General features: G+C 33.0%; 1 long non-coding RNA gene across 1 annotated transcript in view; it reads right to left on the bottom strand.

Moving 5' to 3' along the window:
• LOC148613371 (uncharacterized) overlaps window positions 1–14,282 on the bottom strand; it is a 41,740-nt gene extending 27,458 nt beyond the window's left edge. Inside the window, exon 1 of the long non-coding RNA XR_015923355.1 lies at window positions 14,261–14,282. This is a non-coding gene — a long non-coding RNA (uncharacterized LOC148613371). The remainder of the gene's footprint in view (window positions 1–14,260) is intronic.
• Window positions 14,283–17,805: the final 3,523 nt, after the last annotated feature.

The raw sequence follows: 17,805 nt of genomic DNA, 5'->3' as shown, positions 1-17,805 counted from the left end.
GCCATTAAGTTTATTTACATGTAAATATATTTGTATATAAATTATTATAATCCTGCAAGACAGTACATTTACATGTATGTAGTATATGGACCAGTCAAGAACAATGTTTAAATAAGGGTAATTTGTATTGGGGTAATGGGGTAAACTTTTTTTTTTTTTCAATATAATGAATTTTATATTGAGTACAAAAATACCAATCATATATATTGCAAATTGTGATATGCTGTGCACCAAGTAGTAACCATTCATCAGCAGTCAATTATATAGGAAAATCTTAATCCCAAAATTAACAATCAACATTTTATGGCTTCTCTTTGTTTGTTAAACATAATACATTTATATATAACGAGAATGGATAGTTGACAGGTCAAATTTTACTTTTTATAGTGTCTACCTTTATCACCGAAATTTCACATTTAGCTTGCACCATGCTGGTATATTACAGTGAGTCAATGATCAGTAAATAAGTATATTGAGGAAGGTCAAAGTCAAAATACACTTAATGCATAATTATGATGAAAAAGTATGAAAATAACTTTTAAGTACTTTGTCATAAACTTGAATAATTTGAAAACCAACCCCACCCTTTTAAATTTGTGTAAGTTTGGTATGAGTACAATCTGTATATGATAATTGTATTTGTCTTTAAAAAGGAAAAGTAAACATGCAACCCTGGAATGCTAAGAAGTTCCAAAATGAAATATACATGTGTACATTGTAAGACTTATTTGGGTGTTGAGGTATATAATCCATAATTTCTGTATTATGAGAGATTGTTTCTCAGTTCTAATAACTGGAAAAAACCTATAGTCTACTTCATCCAATGCATGCACACACACACATGATCCTGTAACTTATATCGTTTAAGAAGGGACCTAGCTGGACCAATAACTTAGGATTGTTCAAATAACCTTAGTGTTATTGATATGGACCAGCGCTAGGTTTCATAAACAAATCTCAATTAGAGATTTTCCTCACCACTTCAATGACAACTGATTTATCGAAGCTTGTCATGAGTTTAGGAAGCATTTGATTTTTTTTATGGAACAGGGCCCTGATGGCCAATAGACCCTGTATTGAGTGATTTGAAATTAAATGGCCTTGCTTAAAGCTACAAAAATAAACCTTCCTTGCCAAAGTAGGATAGATAACTAATCATATATTAACTATCTTGTTTTATACCTCACTAGATAAACAAAAGCACAATACTTGAATTTATTTTAAGATTAAACAATATGTATGTGTGTTGATGTTGCAAATAATGACTGCCCTTAAGCTAAATATATTTGTGTCAACGCCTCCACTGTCAAAAGAATATAAAAGCATTACACCTCTCCCTTGGGTAATTTACAAATGAAATTATATATTGCGCTATAGCAAGTTGATGCATTGCCAAGATTGGAGACTATTACAGCTAAACTTGACCTGCCCTGGGACAAGAAAATTGTATAAGAACAAAAAACGGTTTACTGGAATGGACAAATATATGTAAAAAAATGTGTGACATTATTAAGAGCAGGAATAATTGAGGTGATCCTAAACCCGTTTCCCTTTACTTTTGATAACGATTATTTCAGTTCAATCTTTACTTTTCTAACTGTTTGAAATCTGTGTATGTTCTACAGTAATTTGCTCTCGGGCGGAGCGTCTGAATCTGGCCAATTTTTTTTTTCAAATTATGCTAGAAGAGTTGAAAGCGCTCAAAGGAACCGAAATTCGATCGGTAATCAAAACGATATACTCTAAGGGTAAAATATAGACTTGGAAAATAGCAACACAACATGAAGTAACCTAATGACAATAACGTAACCCTCCATCCACATGCGTTCATCGTGCACGGGAACGTAACCCTCCATCCACATACGTTCATCATGCACGGGAATGTAACCCTCCATCCACATGCCATCACGGGAACGTATTTGGATGGAGGGTTACGTTATAACCAAATGAACACATACAAAGAAACAAAATAAAATGAACTTCCAGAAGTCCACTAAAACCTTGGATCATTGATCAGGTGCACAGGTCTCTATTTTTTTTTAGAAACATGGCGAGTTGTTCATAAAATGATGAACGTCTTAGCCATATGAAAGTTGTGAATAACTATTTATTTTAACAAATAAACCCTATTTAGGTTTGGGTTTACATGTTGAGAACTGTAATGAAAAGATTTGTCTCGCTGTTTGTGTGTGTATGTGTTTACTTTTTATATTTTTGTTTGTTTGCAGCAGCACATTTAACTTGGCCCATTTTGGCTGGATCACACTATATAAATGCAAGGTATAGTTCAGTGCTTCGATCGACTTTTTATTTGATATTATGATTAATGCCATTTCGAACTTAAATTATCAAGGCTGCTGGCAAACTATTGGAGGGAATGAAAATATGATTATCAAATATTCATACATGAACTTTTATAATGACATACATTGTTCTTTCTCGTTTTGAATATCTTCCTGATATGAGATGCAAGAGTGTCATTTCATTCCATAAATATAATTTTCAAGTGGTTTAGGAAGTTGCACTAGTATTCTGTTATCGAGATATATTATTAACAAAATCTCGTAAGTTTGTGTTGTGTATTATAAAATTATACAGTGTACACGTGACAAGTATTTGAATTTAGAAATTCAATGTCAACTCCACCAAGCTTAAGGCGATCAGTGACCCTACATATTTTGGTAGATCGACCAAAAAAGTGATGAACATCATTGGCTGTCTGCTTGAGTACCATTCTGGAGCCTCAAGTTTCATATATGAGATATGAATCGGATGTCCTTCTTTAACCAACTTGAAAATAGAAACCTCATTAAAATTGTTTTATACAGTTTGATGATCGACAAGTAATTTATAATTCTTAAGAACAAAGGCAGAGTTTAAAACTGTTTACACGTATGAATTTAATTGTTTAAAATTATGCAAATGAATTCCATTTCTATCATATTTTTATTGTTCTTAGTATTTATTAACATCAAAATTTAACACCAATGGTTATGAATTGTAAATTAATTGTGTTTATAGTTTCCTTCTTCAAATATTAATCATATTTGTACACGTGATCCCCCGCGAGCAATAACATGTATACAATTTTAGGGCCGCGAACAAAGCGAAAAAAGTACAATGTACGAACAGTGGACAGGGCAAATGATCGACTCGAAAATAAAATAATATACACACGCACAAATTATGTAATTATCCGAAATTTCACTTTTTAATTAGTTCGCTAGTATCCAGCATTGCAAGTGTATACTGCGTAACTATTTTTAAAGGCTAGTCGAATAATTAGTGTTAATATTAACAAACAAAAAAACAAAACAAAACAAAACAAAAAACAACATGTGGTCACAGAGATTAATCTGGACTGCCTATGTCCTTCGAACGTCTAAGATTGATACTTAAATTTGTCTTAACATGTACATGTATGACTTTAAAAAATTGAGGAGTTGCATGTATATGTATAATATACAAAAGTTCAAGTTCCAAGTTATCAGACTGTAAGCACTCAATACGACACTTGAATTTTTGTTAGTCTGAGGACATACAGAAACCTTTTAAAAGTAGCCAAAAGACTTTATATAACAGTAAATACGGAAGCTGGCATTCAATGAGACAACAACAAACAAATAAAATTGGAGTACTTTTTTCCCAAAAGAATAGTGGTTTAAAAACAAAATATTTGGGAAACAAGTGACAAATATATCATAGCCACCTGAGATTGAAATAAAATAACGCAGTGTTCTTTTAAGTATCTAATTAACTACGTGCAATCTTAACTATTAAAACAAGAAACAAGTCGGAAAAAATCTTTCCAGACATATGTACATGTAGATCTGCTGACTCCACGGTCCAGAGTTCGTTAATTTTCATCAAGCTTAGTGTCAATTTGAATGAATTATTTTGCATGATCAAAAGCTTAAGGTTTAATCAAAACTTGTCATGGTTAAGTTTCAAAGACAAGAACATACAAAATGTACTTCAATTTCAAATTAAATTTCATAATTAAACTCTTCATATTAATATGATTTATCATACAGAAAATACAAAATGGCTATACAACTCAGAAAATATGGTGCCTTCGAAATTCCTTTATCAATATTGAATGTAATATAGCACTAACATTTTTATTTCATCATTCTTGCAAAATGAGATTGAAAGATTGTGGAAAAGTATCAACAATTTAGAAAATTAGATATTTTAATCAAAGTAATGAAATCAGCTAGCAGACGATACAGACGCGCGCGGAATTAGCTCTATGCAGACGATGCTTTAAACAAGAGGTTACAGGTTCACGATGAATTCATTGATGTTTTTCACAAGCAGCCGACTTTAATTTTCATATTTCCTTTTTATCTTTTCTTATATGTAACATTGTTCTATAGTTTGAAACATGTGTACAGTAATAAACCATTTTATTATTCATTTGGTATTTTGTTCTGTTTGGTTTCGACATTTCCCATTTTATTCCTGTTGTGTTAAGAGCCGTTGAAATTAACCTCTTGACGATTTTATTAAAGTGACCTTCATCGTGACTTATGGAATTTGAGTACATGCATTCCACTGTTTTTTTTATTAATATGCTGAATAAGTCGTCATGATTCTCTTGAATTATTTCAATTAAGAGAAAGGACTGTGGAAATACGTTTTGAGAATTTACAGCAAAATCATGGAGATGTATTGAAGTCAACAAAAAGAAAGCCAAAACAAAAAAAAAAAATGACATGTTTAAGTATGAAAGGCTTTTACCTTTTTTATCTGGACCTTGAAGTTGCATGCTTTTACATAAAAGTTTTATTTCACTTCGACTTTAACTCCTTCCAAGTTTCACCTTGACCTTGACCACATTTTGAGTTTTACATTTCCTCGATGCACATTAACCTGTTAACGTCTATTTTAAAAGCAGATACATTATAAACTTTCATAATTGAGAATCACAAAAATATCTTAGATAAAATAAAAGCATGTCCATGATACAAGTTACAAATGAGAAAAAGATGGAAATTTGGAAAATGAGAACAAGCTTAAAACATCGAAGTGTTCGGGAAAGGTCCAATTACATCACATCAACTGTAATCTAGACTCTGTATCACTTTACAATACAATTTGGTTTTGCATATAGTTAAAATATCAAACAGAAAATCTAGACGTTCGCGAACATTTATCTTGCCATACTCCATTTGACTATTTGAAATCTGAGTATCATATAGTCTAGGACATAGAATATCAATACTGAATATCATTTGTTTGGATAATTTACTGCCATTTAGTTGAGTGTATTGTAGAGGATATGGAAAGAGTAATATAAAAGTGGGACGCTATTTGAATTATTCAGCAGTTTATAGTTTATTGCTTAGACATGCCATTATGAAATTTGACACAGAGGTGATATGTTGTATTCAATCTTTCCCTATCGATTCGTATGATCTTCAGTTTATATGTAAAATAGCCTTTTTAGTTTAAGTTTTTTACTAGTATTGGAGCGCTAGTCTAGATGTTCATTGAAAGCCGGTAAATCTTTAGTATTGACCGATCTGTGATTACACAGGATCGTCCGGACTTCAAAACATTTTAAATTGGTACATCCCATGTCACACGGGCTTGAAATATACCACTAAGTCTTATTTGATTTGAAAGGATCTTAAGGATGTATGATTGATAATGACTAGAGTTCGTAATCTATGACCTGGATTGGACCAGGTCGGGGAAGTGGGGTTACTCGGAAATAGTAGTGAGCGTTTGCTGCATGTGTTTGGATTATTTTATCAACATACAGCTTTTTGTGATTAACTTTGACAACTTTGACCTAAATCACTTTGAAATACTTATTAAAATTACGTGAATTTTCTGCTGATATTACTTGGGGAGCAGAAAATGAGCAATTATAATTCCGATCGGTTCAAGGATTGTCAAGTGGTACATGTATTTATTAATAAATAATTTAATCCCAGAAATTTACAGCTGTCTAATTCTAATTTTAATTGGATAAAAAATTGTCAATTTCTCAGAGACCAAAATTTGTAATTTGACTGTGAGTCATCAACCTTTTTTGATGATACACTTGTACACTTTGTATGTATACTCGTTTGATTGAAGGAATGACTGCCATATTTTTCGGTCTATTTGAATTAGCTCCAAATGTCTGTAGTGCACACATTTAGTCTGCACCACGTAATTGAGGTTATTTCTTTATAGACCAAAAAACAAAAAACAAAAAAAAAAAAAACAGTAAATGTTCATTTCAGCTTTTTCAATGAAGTATACATGTTACTTTTAGTTATTCATGTCAATGGCATTACCGATAAATTGTCTGACTCTTGATGTGATATTGCCTTCGGCCCGGGGCATTATCAACGTTTCAGGCAACGTCACTGTCCATTTTACAGTTACATGTAATTTATCACGAAAACATCCTCTACATAAATATTATATATAAGCAACGTTTGTATAAATAAGGCATACATGTATGTTATAAATTAAAAAAAAAACAATATTTTATGAAGTTGTATAATGTTTCAGGAGTTGGACGTTTAAGGTCGATAGGTATACATACTTATATGAAGTCACTCTTTCGTGTAATTACATCCAGGCTTTTATACTACATTGATGTAATTATACTTAATATATAATATTACATGAATGTATAGTATTCAAAAGTGCATATTTTGCAACAGCTTTCAAAGGTTCTACATGCAATACAGGCGTTCTTGAACTCATTTCATTCGTTTTGAATGTGCTATGAGGTGTATCATACAAAATTATTTATAATCATACAAATCACAGAAAACAACTTATTTCTGACTTATATATTGTAGAAACAATTACAGTTTGATCTTTTTCGAAGTTTGTTGTAAATGCGCTATAATGCACTTTTTTTCGGTTGTTGGATATGCAGTTTGATCCCCGGATGTAGAATACTATTCGGCTTTAGAAACAATGATCCAATTAAATGTATCGTTATCGTCAAAGGAAATGACATATAGAGTAAAGTTTTATTTGTTCAACTGCATCGTCAATTCATTCATTTTAATATTTATGGTTTGAATAACAAGAATCCCGGAGGACTTTCTATATACTTTTAGATCGCGTTAATTATTCTCAACTTTAAATGCAAAATACGTTTTATTACAAACATAACTTCGTACATTGTATATTGACACAATATTTTATTGATATTGTATGCAACATTCAGAACATTTGCACTAGTATTTTTTTATGAGATGCAAAATATCGAATATCATTTAGCTATGATTTTTCGAACACGTACATTGCCCTGTCTCACCCATTGAATTTAATTTCCAGTATCTGCATGCATATAGGCAATATGTTGATTAATAATATATATTTCAATATCCCATCGCTTTTTTTTGTGCATTCGGAAGAAATCTGTAATAAAGCTCGATTACTTATTATATGTTTTGTTTAGTAGGTAACTTTTATCTAAATACTTATGATTCATGCCCCTCGAGCAACTCTTAATAACACGATATGTATTGCTACCTGTCAATTTCTTCTTTCAATCAAGTGTGAAATATCTTCCACGGATGAACGACTTTCGGTATCAGTCGTTTAAGAGTAAGGCATTGCAGTAGCGTGGTTATGTGTAAGTTTCTTACTAGTGGCTGATCCAGAAATTTCAAAACGGTGTAGTGGCTCTGACTAGACCATGGTAGAACCGCGCCAGTAATTTCCAGTTTTTCAATATAATTATATATTACATGCGAACGGACGTAGAATAAGAGTGATTGTGCCCTAATTAGAGTTTTTTTCCAACAAAGTGTTCTCTTAGTCCTCATCATCGCGGGCGTCCGTGTACATCGTTATACGCGTGTGTTCGAACGCTTGATAGAACTGTATTTTATCTGTGTACGGAATTTCAACTTCAATATTAACATGGTATTATAGAGGTTTTAATATATACAGGTCCAAGGCTTGTCATATTGAATAAACCGAGTAGAGGACTTATAACTCGACCAAAATGAAAATCACTACGTATAATACCTTCATTAATTAATGTTTGTAACTATTATTTTATGTTCATGTAGCTACATAATTCATGGTGCAAGATTCTTAGCTGGGCCAATACTATTGAAGTTATAACATTCCTTCGGGCATCTAACTTTGGTATGGAAACATGTTTCAGACTTTTAGTACAAATCCTTATGTAGATGTGTCGCTTTAACACCGGTAGGTTTGAATTGGTATAGGCATTTAACCTGTTATGTACACATTTGTATGTAATAATTAGAGGAGGTTTTTTTATTGTTCTGAATTGATATCATTCGTAAATGTTGCTCTTTTTTGGTTGATAAATTGGTAATTTCAACTTATCATAAATTTTCAAACAAGTTCGGAGAAGTGTGACGCACTTGTAAGTACCACGACGGGGCACAATTTTTGTGCATATTGAGCCTTACATTTTTTCCTTTACGAAACGGGACCGTACATTCACTATATTGAAAATATAGAGACCTTGTCTTAAGACACCGCGCAGGACCAAATCGAGGTGTATAAAACAGGGACCGGGTCCGAACTATGAAATTGTTATGGCGAACCTACATGTAGGCTATATAATTTGCTCATTTTTATCTAATTTCCCCAACCTCGCAAAAAAGTACAAGCAAGCTTAGGCTTATCCAACCGTAGATGGATCCAAACCGCGGACCATACCACCACCCGTGGATCCTATATTGAAAACTACGTATTCCTGAGAATAACGGTTGAAACAAATGTTGGAACTTATCGAACGAACCATGCAGATGCGGGAAAGCAGTTGAAACATTAATGTTGAACAAATGCTTAATGATCACATAGAGATTTTTCATTTGAAAGTATAAATATTGCCGATAATCCTCTACCCAGGAGAGGCGAAGTTCTTTGAGGGTAAAGTAAAGATTTCTTATACAAGGGTTATTTCCAAAAATAGGGTCCGCCTCCCTTGAATCTGCGCCTTGCACATGACAATTTAATACCACGTGTACAATTTATATTTTAGTTTTTATTTGAATTAATACAGTATGCTGAGTTTTCCCCAATTTAATTCTCATAATAATCTTAGTGCTTAAGTACATTCTCGATGTTCTATATAATTTATAAGCCTTTTGCTCTCGTGACCTTTAAGTGCTTTTCAAATACAAGTAAATGAATAAAGATTTATTTTAACAAAACAAAGTTGATAAACGATATGACCGAATATCACGTTTACACAAAAATGAACTATTGTCGGGAGATGGATAAAAGTCTCATTTACCCAATATTAGTGATACAATTATCTCGGATATTCTGTAATGCAATAATTTTTCACTTAACCTCGATCTTCATATTTGTGTAATAATATACATAAAAACCCCGATAAAGATTCTATACTCAGTAAGTAATGTATAATTACATGTGAATGTCTACAGTCACTAGTTAAATTGCTGTCTATGAATCTAAGTATTCATTTTTTCTGTTTAATGTCCTATTTTCGGAGATCAAATTCCTATACTTTGGCACTCTTGAAATCGTTCCTCTCCCGCTCAAAATGTCTAACTTGCTGTTTCGCTCAAATGTTCTTTGCCGAATCTGTTAAATTCATGTAACACTCAGTTCCGTAAATATTTTCTCATCTGAGCTTCACTTCAAGCATTTTTGGGTTGCTCTATAAGAAACTGTGTAAGAGATGCGTTCAGCACCTTTCCTCACCAAATATTTAAGACTATGTTCTACATTCAGTTTTCCAAAAGGAAAAAACACAGAAAGCTAAGCAGGAATACTACTCCTGCTCGCTCAGTGGATCGGGTATAAAGTGCTTGCCCAGTCCGTCCGTTTAGAATTACATGTATTAATTTCAAGATGTTTATAAAGAACCGTTTTATCTTTTGAAACCACAAGCATAACATATCATCATTGATTACAATTATATGCATTTTTAATAAATTTTAAGTTACGAGATTAATATTGTTCTATGACTTATCTAATAACCTAATTATTTTAAACAATGCTTTACATGCTTAGTTTCCAAAGAGACACACTACTAGAGGCTGATATCTTAGTTGTATGAAAGTGCTCATGCTCGATAAATTACGCTAATTATAGTGATCACCTCCATTCCATCAGAACGTTTTATTACCAAGAACTTTTTAAGTACCATTCTGTGTAAGAATCAGGCAATGGGTGGCACATTATTTTTCTCAAATCGGTCTTTTTGCCTCAAATATATTCAATACTTCTACTCACTGTGTTTAAATTATCCTGGAGTATCTGTGACGTAGACAAATTTCTCGTCATTTTTCTATAGTGCATTTCAAATAAATTTGACCTATCAATATCTTAAAAAGGCAAACTTTACAAACACTTTGATTGTTATTTCTTGAGGTTATTAGGTATTATACGATAAAAATCTCTCTGAGTGTGTGTGTGTGTGATTTTTTATGTACCACACCTTATATACGTTTTGCCTGATTCTTAGACAGATAAGTATTTAAAACCTAGACACGCTGAGTGGAATGTGCATGATGCAGGTCATTATGGCGTATATTGCAGTTATCTTTAGGGAATTCATTATGGTTTTTGTTCGCCTAGAAAATTTTGAGATATCTGTTACAGATAGCACACATTGCAGGGTTATTTCCCTTCAAAAAGACCAGTTTTCCTTGTCTTAGATAAACAATTGCTTCAAAATAATGGACAATCCTAACAGAGAGGATTTACTTGACAATTAATCCTTCTTACTTTGAATACAGTGACATGTAGATTTACAGAAACACCAGTCCAAGACAAAATGATTATTCAAATCTCTAAAGTAATAAAGCTGCAACCCTTTTTAATTTGTTTACTCGAAATAGACAATTTGTAGACAAGTAAATCATCCTAGTTTCGTGACTATACCAGACTGTCGGCTTAGGAATTATACATTGATGCGCTCTACTGGACTCGGTCTTATCTTTTGATATCTAAATTATTGCATGCAATATGCGTGCAACTGTTAATTGCAACATGTAGCCTGCATGGTGTTGCTGAAATGTTTGGACTGAATCAATCTCTTCTAAATTCGTTCTGTATTTATGCCATTTGTGCACATCTTTTTACCATTATTCATGATTTTTTTTACAACAAAAGAGACAGATCCATACACAGCGAACGGTAAAGTTATACATTTCCAAAACTTAATGACAAAATATTCATGATTACCTCTTGGAAAAGAATACGCCGCTAGCTGTAAAGATAAAGTAAAGATACATATACAAGTACAACTACATGTATTGTACATTCATGTATTTGTCTGATACATGTACATTGAAACTATTATTAGTTAAAAATCCTAATTATTAGGAAAGAAAAAATACGCAAAGACTGACTTTAGACTAGTTAAATCGTCATATAGTGTGACACACCTACTACAAGCATAAAATCCCTACCGGGGAAGCATAAAACCCCTGCCAAAGATAAAACTACCAGTACTTTTAAAATGTCTAGATACATGTATATAATCTTCTGTTCTAAATTTGTTTTGTATTTGTGCCATCTGTACACTCATTTTTACCATTATTCATGACACTTAAAAAAATGAACAAAAGAGACAGATCAAAGAGTAATCAAGGTAACCAAGGTTATAGCGGTAATCAAAATAATGCAATCCAGGGACAAAGACCAGACATGGAAAACAGACATACACAACAAAGAACATAAAGTAACTAAAATTATAGATACAAAGTAACAAAAGCAAATGAGCAACTCGGACTCCACTAAAAACTGGGAGCAAGGACCAGGTGCACCGGTAGGGTAAGCATCCTCTGTTTTTCTAGAAACACCCGCCAAATTGCTCATAAAACGTCAAGTCCGGGGTATACAAACGAGGAAAGGAAAACTATGACCCGTTGAATAAATCAGTTTTCATGGTGCAGATGATACACCAAAACGATCCACCAGTTTATGATGACGACCATAAAACATAGCGAATAGGCAAATTATACTTCTTTTCATTTTCAGAACTTAAGGACAGACTAATCATGACTAATATTGCTACTTGAAAATGAACACTTCCTCAACGATACAAGTACGTGTATTGTATTTGCCTGATACATGTATCTAGAGCCGCATGTACATTGAAGCTACAATTAATAGTTAAAAAAAATCCTATGAAATAAAAAAAATAACGCAGTCACTGGCCTTAGACTAGTATAAATCGCCTTATACTGTGACACACCTGGAAGAGCACTAAACCCTACCGGGAAAATATTTAAATCGCCTGTACGTACCCTACCGCAGAAATTATCACCAGTACTTTTGAAATATTTAGATGCTATGTTTATGAGTTTAGTATTTCAGCATGAACAGTGCTTAAGTTGATTAACTGTGTAAATCCATCTTATTGTCATATTTGTAATCAGTTTCTGTACTTATGCTAATATGTTCTTATCAGAAACACATGGTCATTATATTTATGGGTTTCGTTTGATGTCTGTAAGTGGCCATATTGAAAAGCATGCATAAGTACTTGATCAGATTTAGTGACCACTTGAAGTAAATTTATTGGCAACACTGTTAATGTCAGGAATAATAAATAGGTGCATATATGTTTGTACGACTCGAAATCCGACAGAAAAAAAGGGAACACAGATCGCTATGAAACAGATGCAATTATACAGCGCAGAAATAAATTCGCCATTTCAAAGTTGTGTAACCTCCGTTATATACAAAATGTACTTAACCCCCTCTTTATATAAACTAGTACTAAACAAGTCATAGGCCAGAAGAAGGTTTGAAACTTTCAATTCGTTGTGCGCATGTTTAAGGAAATTTCCTGCGCAGAGGGCGTATTCCTGTTCCAGAGCTTTACAGCTAGTGGAGTGATACGTCGTACTAAATCAGAAAGCGGTTAAAAGTCTGCGAGGGAGATTAGATTATATCCTTGAGAGCAGTGGTAATAAAAAAATACACACTATATCAAAAAGAGTTTTATACAAAAGGAGATTGACACAGACGACGATCAGTATGTACTTTTCTACACCAACCAATTAGTTGTTCACAATGTCCCAAGACTATAGAGACAAGAGAAATGGTGCCCGGAGATCTAGATTGGCCAGCATCCTAGTCAGAGGAGACATACTCTCTTTTGCTGGATAAATATAGTTATAACTTACAGTACTTTATTGAGAAGGATTACAGAATACTCGATCTATATTTGTGCCGAAATACAAGAGTTTCGTTGATCGTAAAAGGTTCCGATTCAATAAATCTCGGGTACCGTAACACATAACTGATGAAACTATGAATGAAATATCCGACATTTCTTCAATCTGTGGGATTGAAGTTAAATCTATCGTAAAAAACAATATCGAGATTGAATCAATAAAAACGACTTGCTTTTATCTAATGTTAAGTTCTTGGGCGATGCTCGCTTTGATCGCCATTTTTATTGACAAAGCTTGGTAAACGCATCAGGCTAATCTAAGCTAATGAGAAGATAACCCGTTACAAAAATATAAAATTACGACTGGAAGGTCTTAATTTTAAATATGTCTGCTTTGAAACTCTACACCGTCAAATGTTATTGCAGCCAGTTCGTTATTCAATACCTAAGACGTCATGTTGTTCGAAAACAAATACATTTCTATCGTATTTTGTACTTTTTTCTTCTTTTGAACCATAGCATACTTTTATCAAAGGTATATTTAACTGTTTCAAACTTATTGAGGAGATTCACAAAGTATGTTTATTTTACATGCAATTGCAACCAATGCAGTTATAATTTTCATACTTTTGCATTGCCTAAGCAAACATTTTTAAAGTACACTAATAATGAGATCAAAGAAATCTATTTTCTTTTTCTTTCTCTTATGTCAATAGCAATGGAATGGAACAGGACAATTAAGCACAGCTACACTTAAGAATCATGTAGGGTTGATAAGTCCATATTGTTGAGTGAACCCATCCATTATGTTCCATTACAGTACCAGTAAAGGTATTATCATTTTTTAGATGAGGAAAGAAAGGGGACGAAGAGTATTGAAATAAGTATTTGATCTTATAGATAGGTTCAGAAATAATTTGATCCTTCCAAATTGGTTTGACCCCAAAAGTATGCTTCGTCTACATATATGAACATAACAAAAAAGTGTTTCGATGTATGAGAGAATGATACTTAAACCATTAGCACGGTAAAAACAAATATCTTGATCCGAAGAATTCTTTCAAGTCACCACCCCCTTACCAATTTTAAAAGATTGGGGACAGTTAACCAAATCGTAAAATAAAATACTCTATATTGTAACTTACGACTTACTTCAGTATTCTTAATGTGTTTTTATATGACAAAATGTGACTTCCTGAAAGAATCTGATTATCAAGGAAGTTGACAAACGATCGACAACGCTCTTTTCCCTTATGTACACAACGCTAAGTAGAACTTGGACTTTATCGTTGAGACAATTTTGGAAACTGAATTTAAAATGTATTTCAAATGATTCTGTCCTTGATCGAATCCCATGAGCAGGAAACTTGAGAATCATATCGAACGTTAAGTTTTATGTCGTGTGAGATTAATTTAATTTCGTATTTTGTATTTTCAAGGTTTGAATTTCATATATATAATAGGACTTTAAAAATGGAATTTCATGCTTATTGTCCCATGTTCGAATATATGTCATAATTTATTTCTGTACATGTAATTCCCTTGCTTACTACGCTTTCTTTACCCCTCACAAAACAATGTTGGTGGTATATATAGGATTCACCCCGTCTGTCTGCCCATCCGTTCATATGTCCCAAAACAATGGATTTTGATATTAATTTTCATGTAAAGATGTGCATGAACGAATAAGTTTTTGTCCATTGTCTGTTAATGCAGATAACCTTTAAGGTGTTAAAAAAAGATAACTCCTTAATTTTACGAAATTCTATAGGTACATGTACGGTAACATTGTATATTCTGTTTCTTATTACACTTACCATATACATGAACCACATATTGAAGCTGCACATACAATGTTCTTGATAACATATCAGGTAGTGCATGTATATCTATTATTGAATAGTAGTATCTAAGGGAGTATCACTCCCTATGCTCGAAATGTTAGGCTTATAAAACAGAAATTACTAGAGCGGACTCCCTTTTCGGAACTCCCGAATCCGCTGTTGGTGTTGTATGCTGTAACCGACATATATTAATAATTATATTTTACCATCAATGGTCTGTACGTTAGTACATTATTTTGTATTTTAGTAACAGGGGCTTATCCAGGATGGGGTCAAATGCATTGAAGGTAGAGCGAAGAGATGCAAAAAATGTTTTGGATAGAGTTTTTAAATTGAAGACTGAAGTCATCAAAGTCGCTTATCGTTAAATATGCTATGCCACTGATTTTGGCTTGCTTTCAACATCCAGAAGAATCCAATGCTCTACTAAACTGACCTCCCAATCAATCAATGATTTTCTCATTTTCACCAATATATTTATATATATATATATGGACTTGATTCAGAATTTTTTTTAAAAATCACAAATTTAAGTGAGCCGTAACTTGAAGATTTTAGGTCGCTTGATAATACACATTCATGTTCTTTTCCATTTCACATCTATCGTACATTTGTACATTACTAGCACAATAAGTGTAATAGACATTTTAGAACGTCTTAAAAGTTTATGTCGGTTTTAAACACTTATTAGAGCTTATGTTATAATGCTTATTTTTTAACTTTGAACTTTGTTGTGCAACGCAAAAGTTCGTCCATCGGCTAAGATCGGCAATGTAAACTTCCCGTTCCCATGCGTGTAGAACAGAAGACTGTAACTATAAAAAAAAATCTCAAATTTATGGGCGGAGCATTCATCGGATCCGCTCCTATGAACCTGCACTGGAGACCGATCGACAAGAATGTTTCCGTCTCCATGAAAAGCAACAATATTGAATTGAAAAAAAAACATATATACAGTATCAACACATTATGTAAATTTTTATTTAAAAAACAATCTTGGTTATACATTGGTTATACATGGGTTATACATTGGTTATACATGGCATATTTATTTGCAGCTTTAAGAACCATTTCATTCAACTACAACCACTGCATGAGCAAATTTTAAAGCAATTAACACGATATTTGTGATGACTCTGTTTTGATGCTCAGGTACAAAACAATAAACGGAATTTCCCGATAATTATTAGACAATTAAATGCACCGTGACGGAAGTGAATTCTAATCATGAACCTCGTTATGAAATCGATTTCCGTTGCAGCAACATCCGTTCAAATGAGACTGCGTGCTGGCATGAGTTCATTTACAGATTTCTCGCCCGATATTATTGTGAGCATTGTGCGAATTCACTGTTGTTTCTTCAACTGCAAAAATCCGGTTCATTAAGGCTTATACGGGCATCATATTATTTTTCAGATATTACGCCCGATATCATAGAAACTCAACGGTTGCATAGGTACAATGTACCCAATCTGTTACATCGAAATTTTATTAAGAACCATATTTTAAAGAAGAATATTGTTTTTATATGTTTTTAATCATTTACATTGTATCAGCACAAATATCTTCCATGGATAAAGACAATAAGTATTTTTTCTCCAGTTTGTGTTGTTTATATATTGCATAGCGCAAATCGCTTAAAAATCACACTTAAAGCATCATCAAAAATGAAAAAAAAATCCGGCATAAAACAAATTATGTATCTGCTTATAGTTACGTAATGAGTGTTTAGTAAAAAAAAAAAACAATGTTATTCATGTACTCACAAGCAGAGGGCGCTTACCCGACCGATGTACCTCATCGATGCTCCCAATTTTTAGTTGAATCGTGTGTGGGTGTTATTTTGGCTTATTTCTTGTCCTTTGTTTTGTGTGTTCATTATTTTTTTTCTTTGTGTAGTCGTTATTCCTGGGTTACGGTCTTTAAGATTATCGTTTGAATTCTGGTTCTCTCGATTTCCCTAAAAAAATAAATATCTTTGCCGAGCGCAGCACGATACGACAACAGTGGTCGAACCCTGAACAGTTGGGGCTACTGAGGACATAATATTAGTTTTAGACACACTAAGGCATACGGACTTAAAATTCATTATTTCACAACAACAGGTCAAAATTTGAAATTCAAATAAAAATTTTCAAAATCATACCCAAAATGAAAAGAAGTTAATTTTTTCGGTGTGGTCCCTTTGATCCTAAATAACTCGGAAACTAAAAGAGATAAAGAAATTAGGTCGAAAAACGCAGGCGCGGATTTTTATAAGGAATCTAATAAAAACAAAACCAAAATCAAAATCGGCCAAAAAATTTTTAAAGTCAATTTTTTGGGGGGGATGTGGCCCTTTTTACCCCTTATAACTCGAAAACCATAAGAGATATCTGAAACCTAATTGAAAAATTCATGCTGGGAATTTCATATGAGATATATTAGAAAAATTTCGGAATCGGACCAAAAATTAAAAAAAGTCGATTTTTGGAGGCTGTGACCCCTTTGACCCCTTATAACTCGAAAACTATAGGTCAATCACAACTAAGGTTATCACACAAAAGCCAAGTGTCTACGGACGTCGAAGACGACGACGACAGAGCTATACCAATATACAATCGCAAATTTTGTGCAGTCGTATAAAAACTTAAACAAACACAACTAGAAATACCTTGAGGAAGCTCACAAAGAGAATACCCACCGCTTCAAGTGGACGTATATGTAAAACGCTTGTTTGCATGATTATCTCCATTTCGAGTCATATTCTTCATGTACGTCCACATATGATGCCCAGCCTTGCCATACAATTTCATTAAGACCCCTTGGACAGTCTATACATATAAGAGAGGATGCGCTTACTTAAAACTAATG

This window comes from Perna viridis, chromosome 6, assembly GCF_037379345.1.
Source record: "Perna viridis isolate PV_CMFRI_1.1 ecotype Kerala chromosome 6, ASM3737934v1, whole genome shotgun sequence".
Lineage (NCBI taxonomy): Eukaryota > Metazoa > Mollusca > Bivalvia > Mytilida > Mytilidae > Perna > Perna viridis.
The sequence above is the reverse complement of the archived record's forward strand: the minus strand, read 5'-3'. Positions and strand labels throughout refer to the sequence as shown.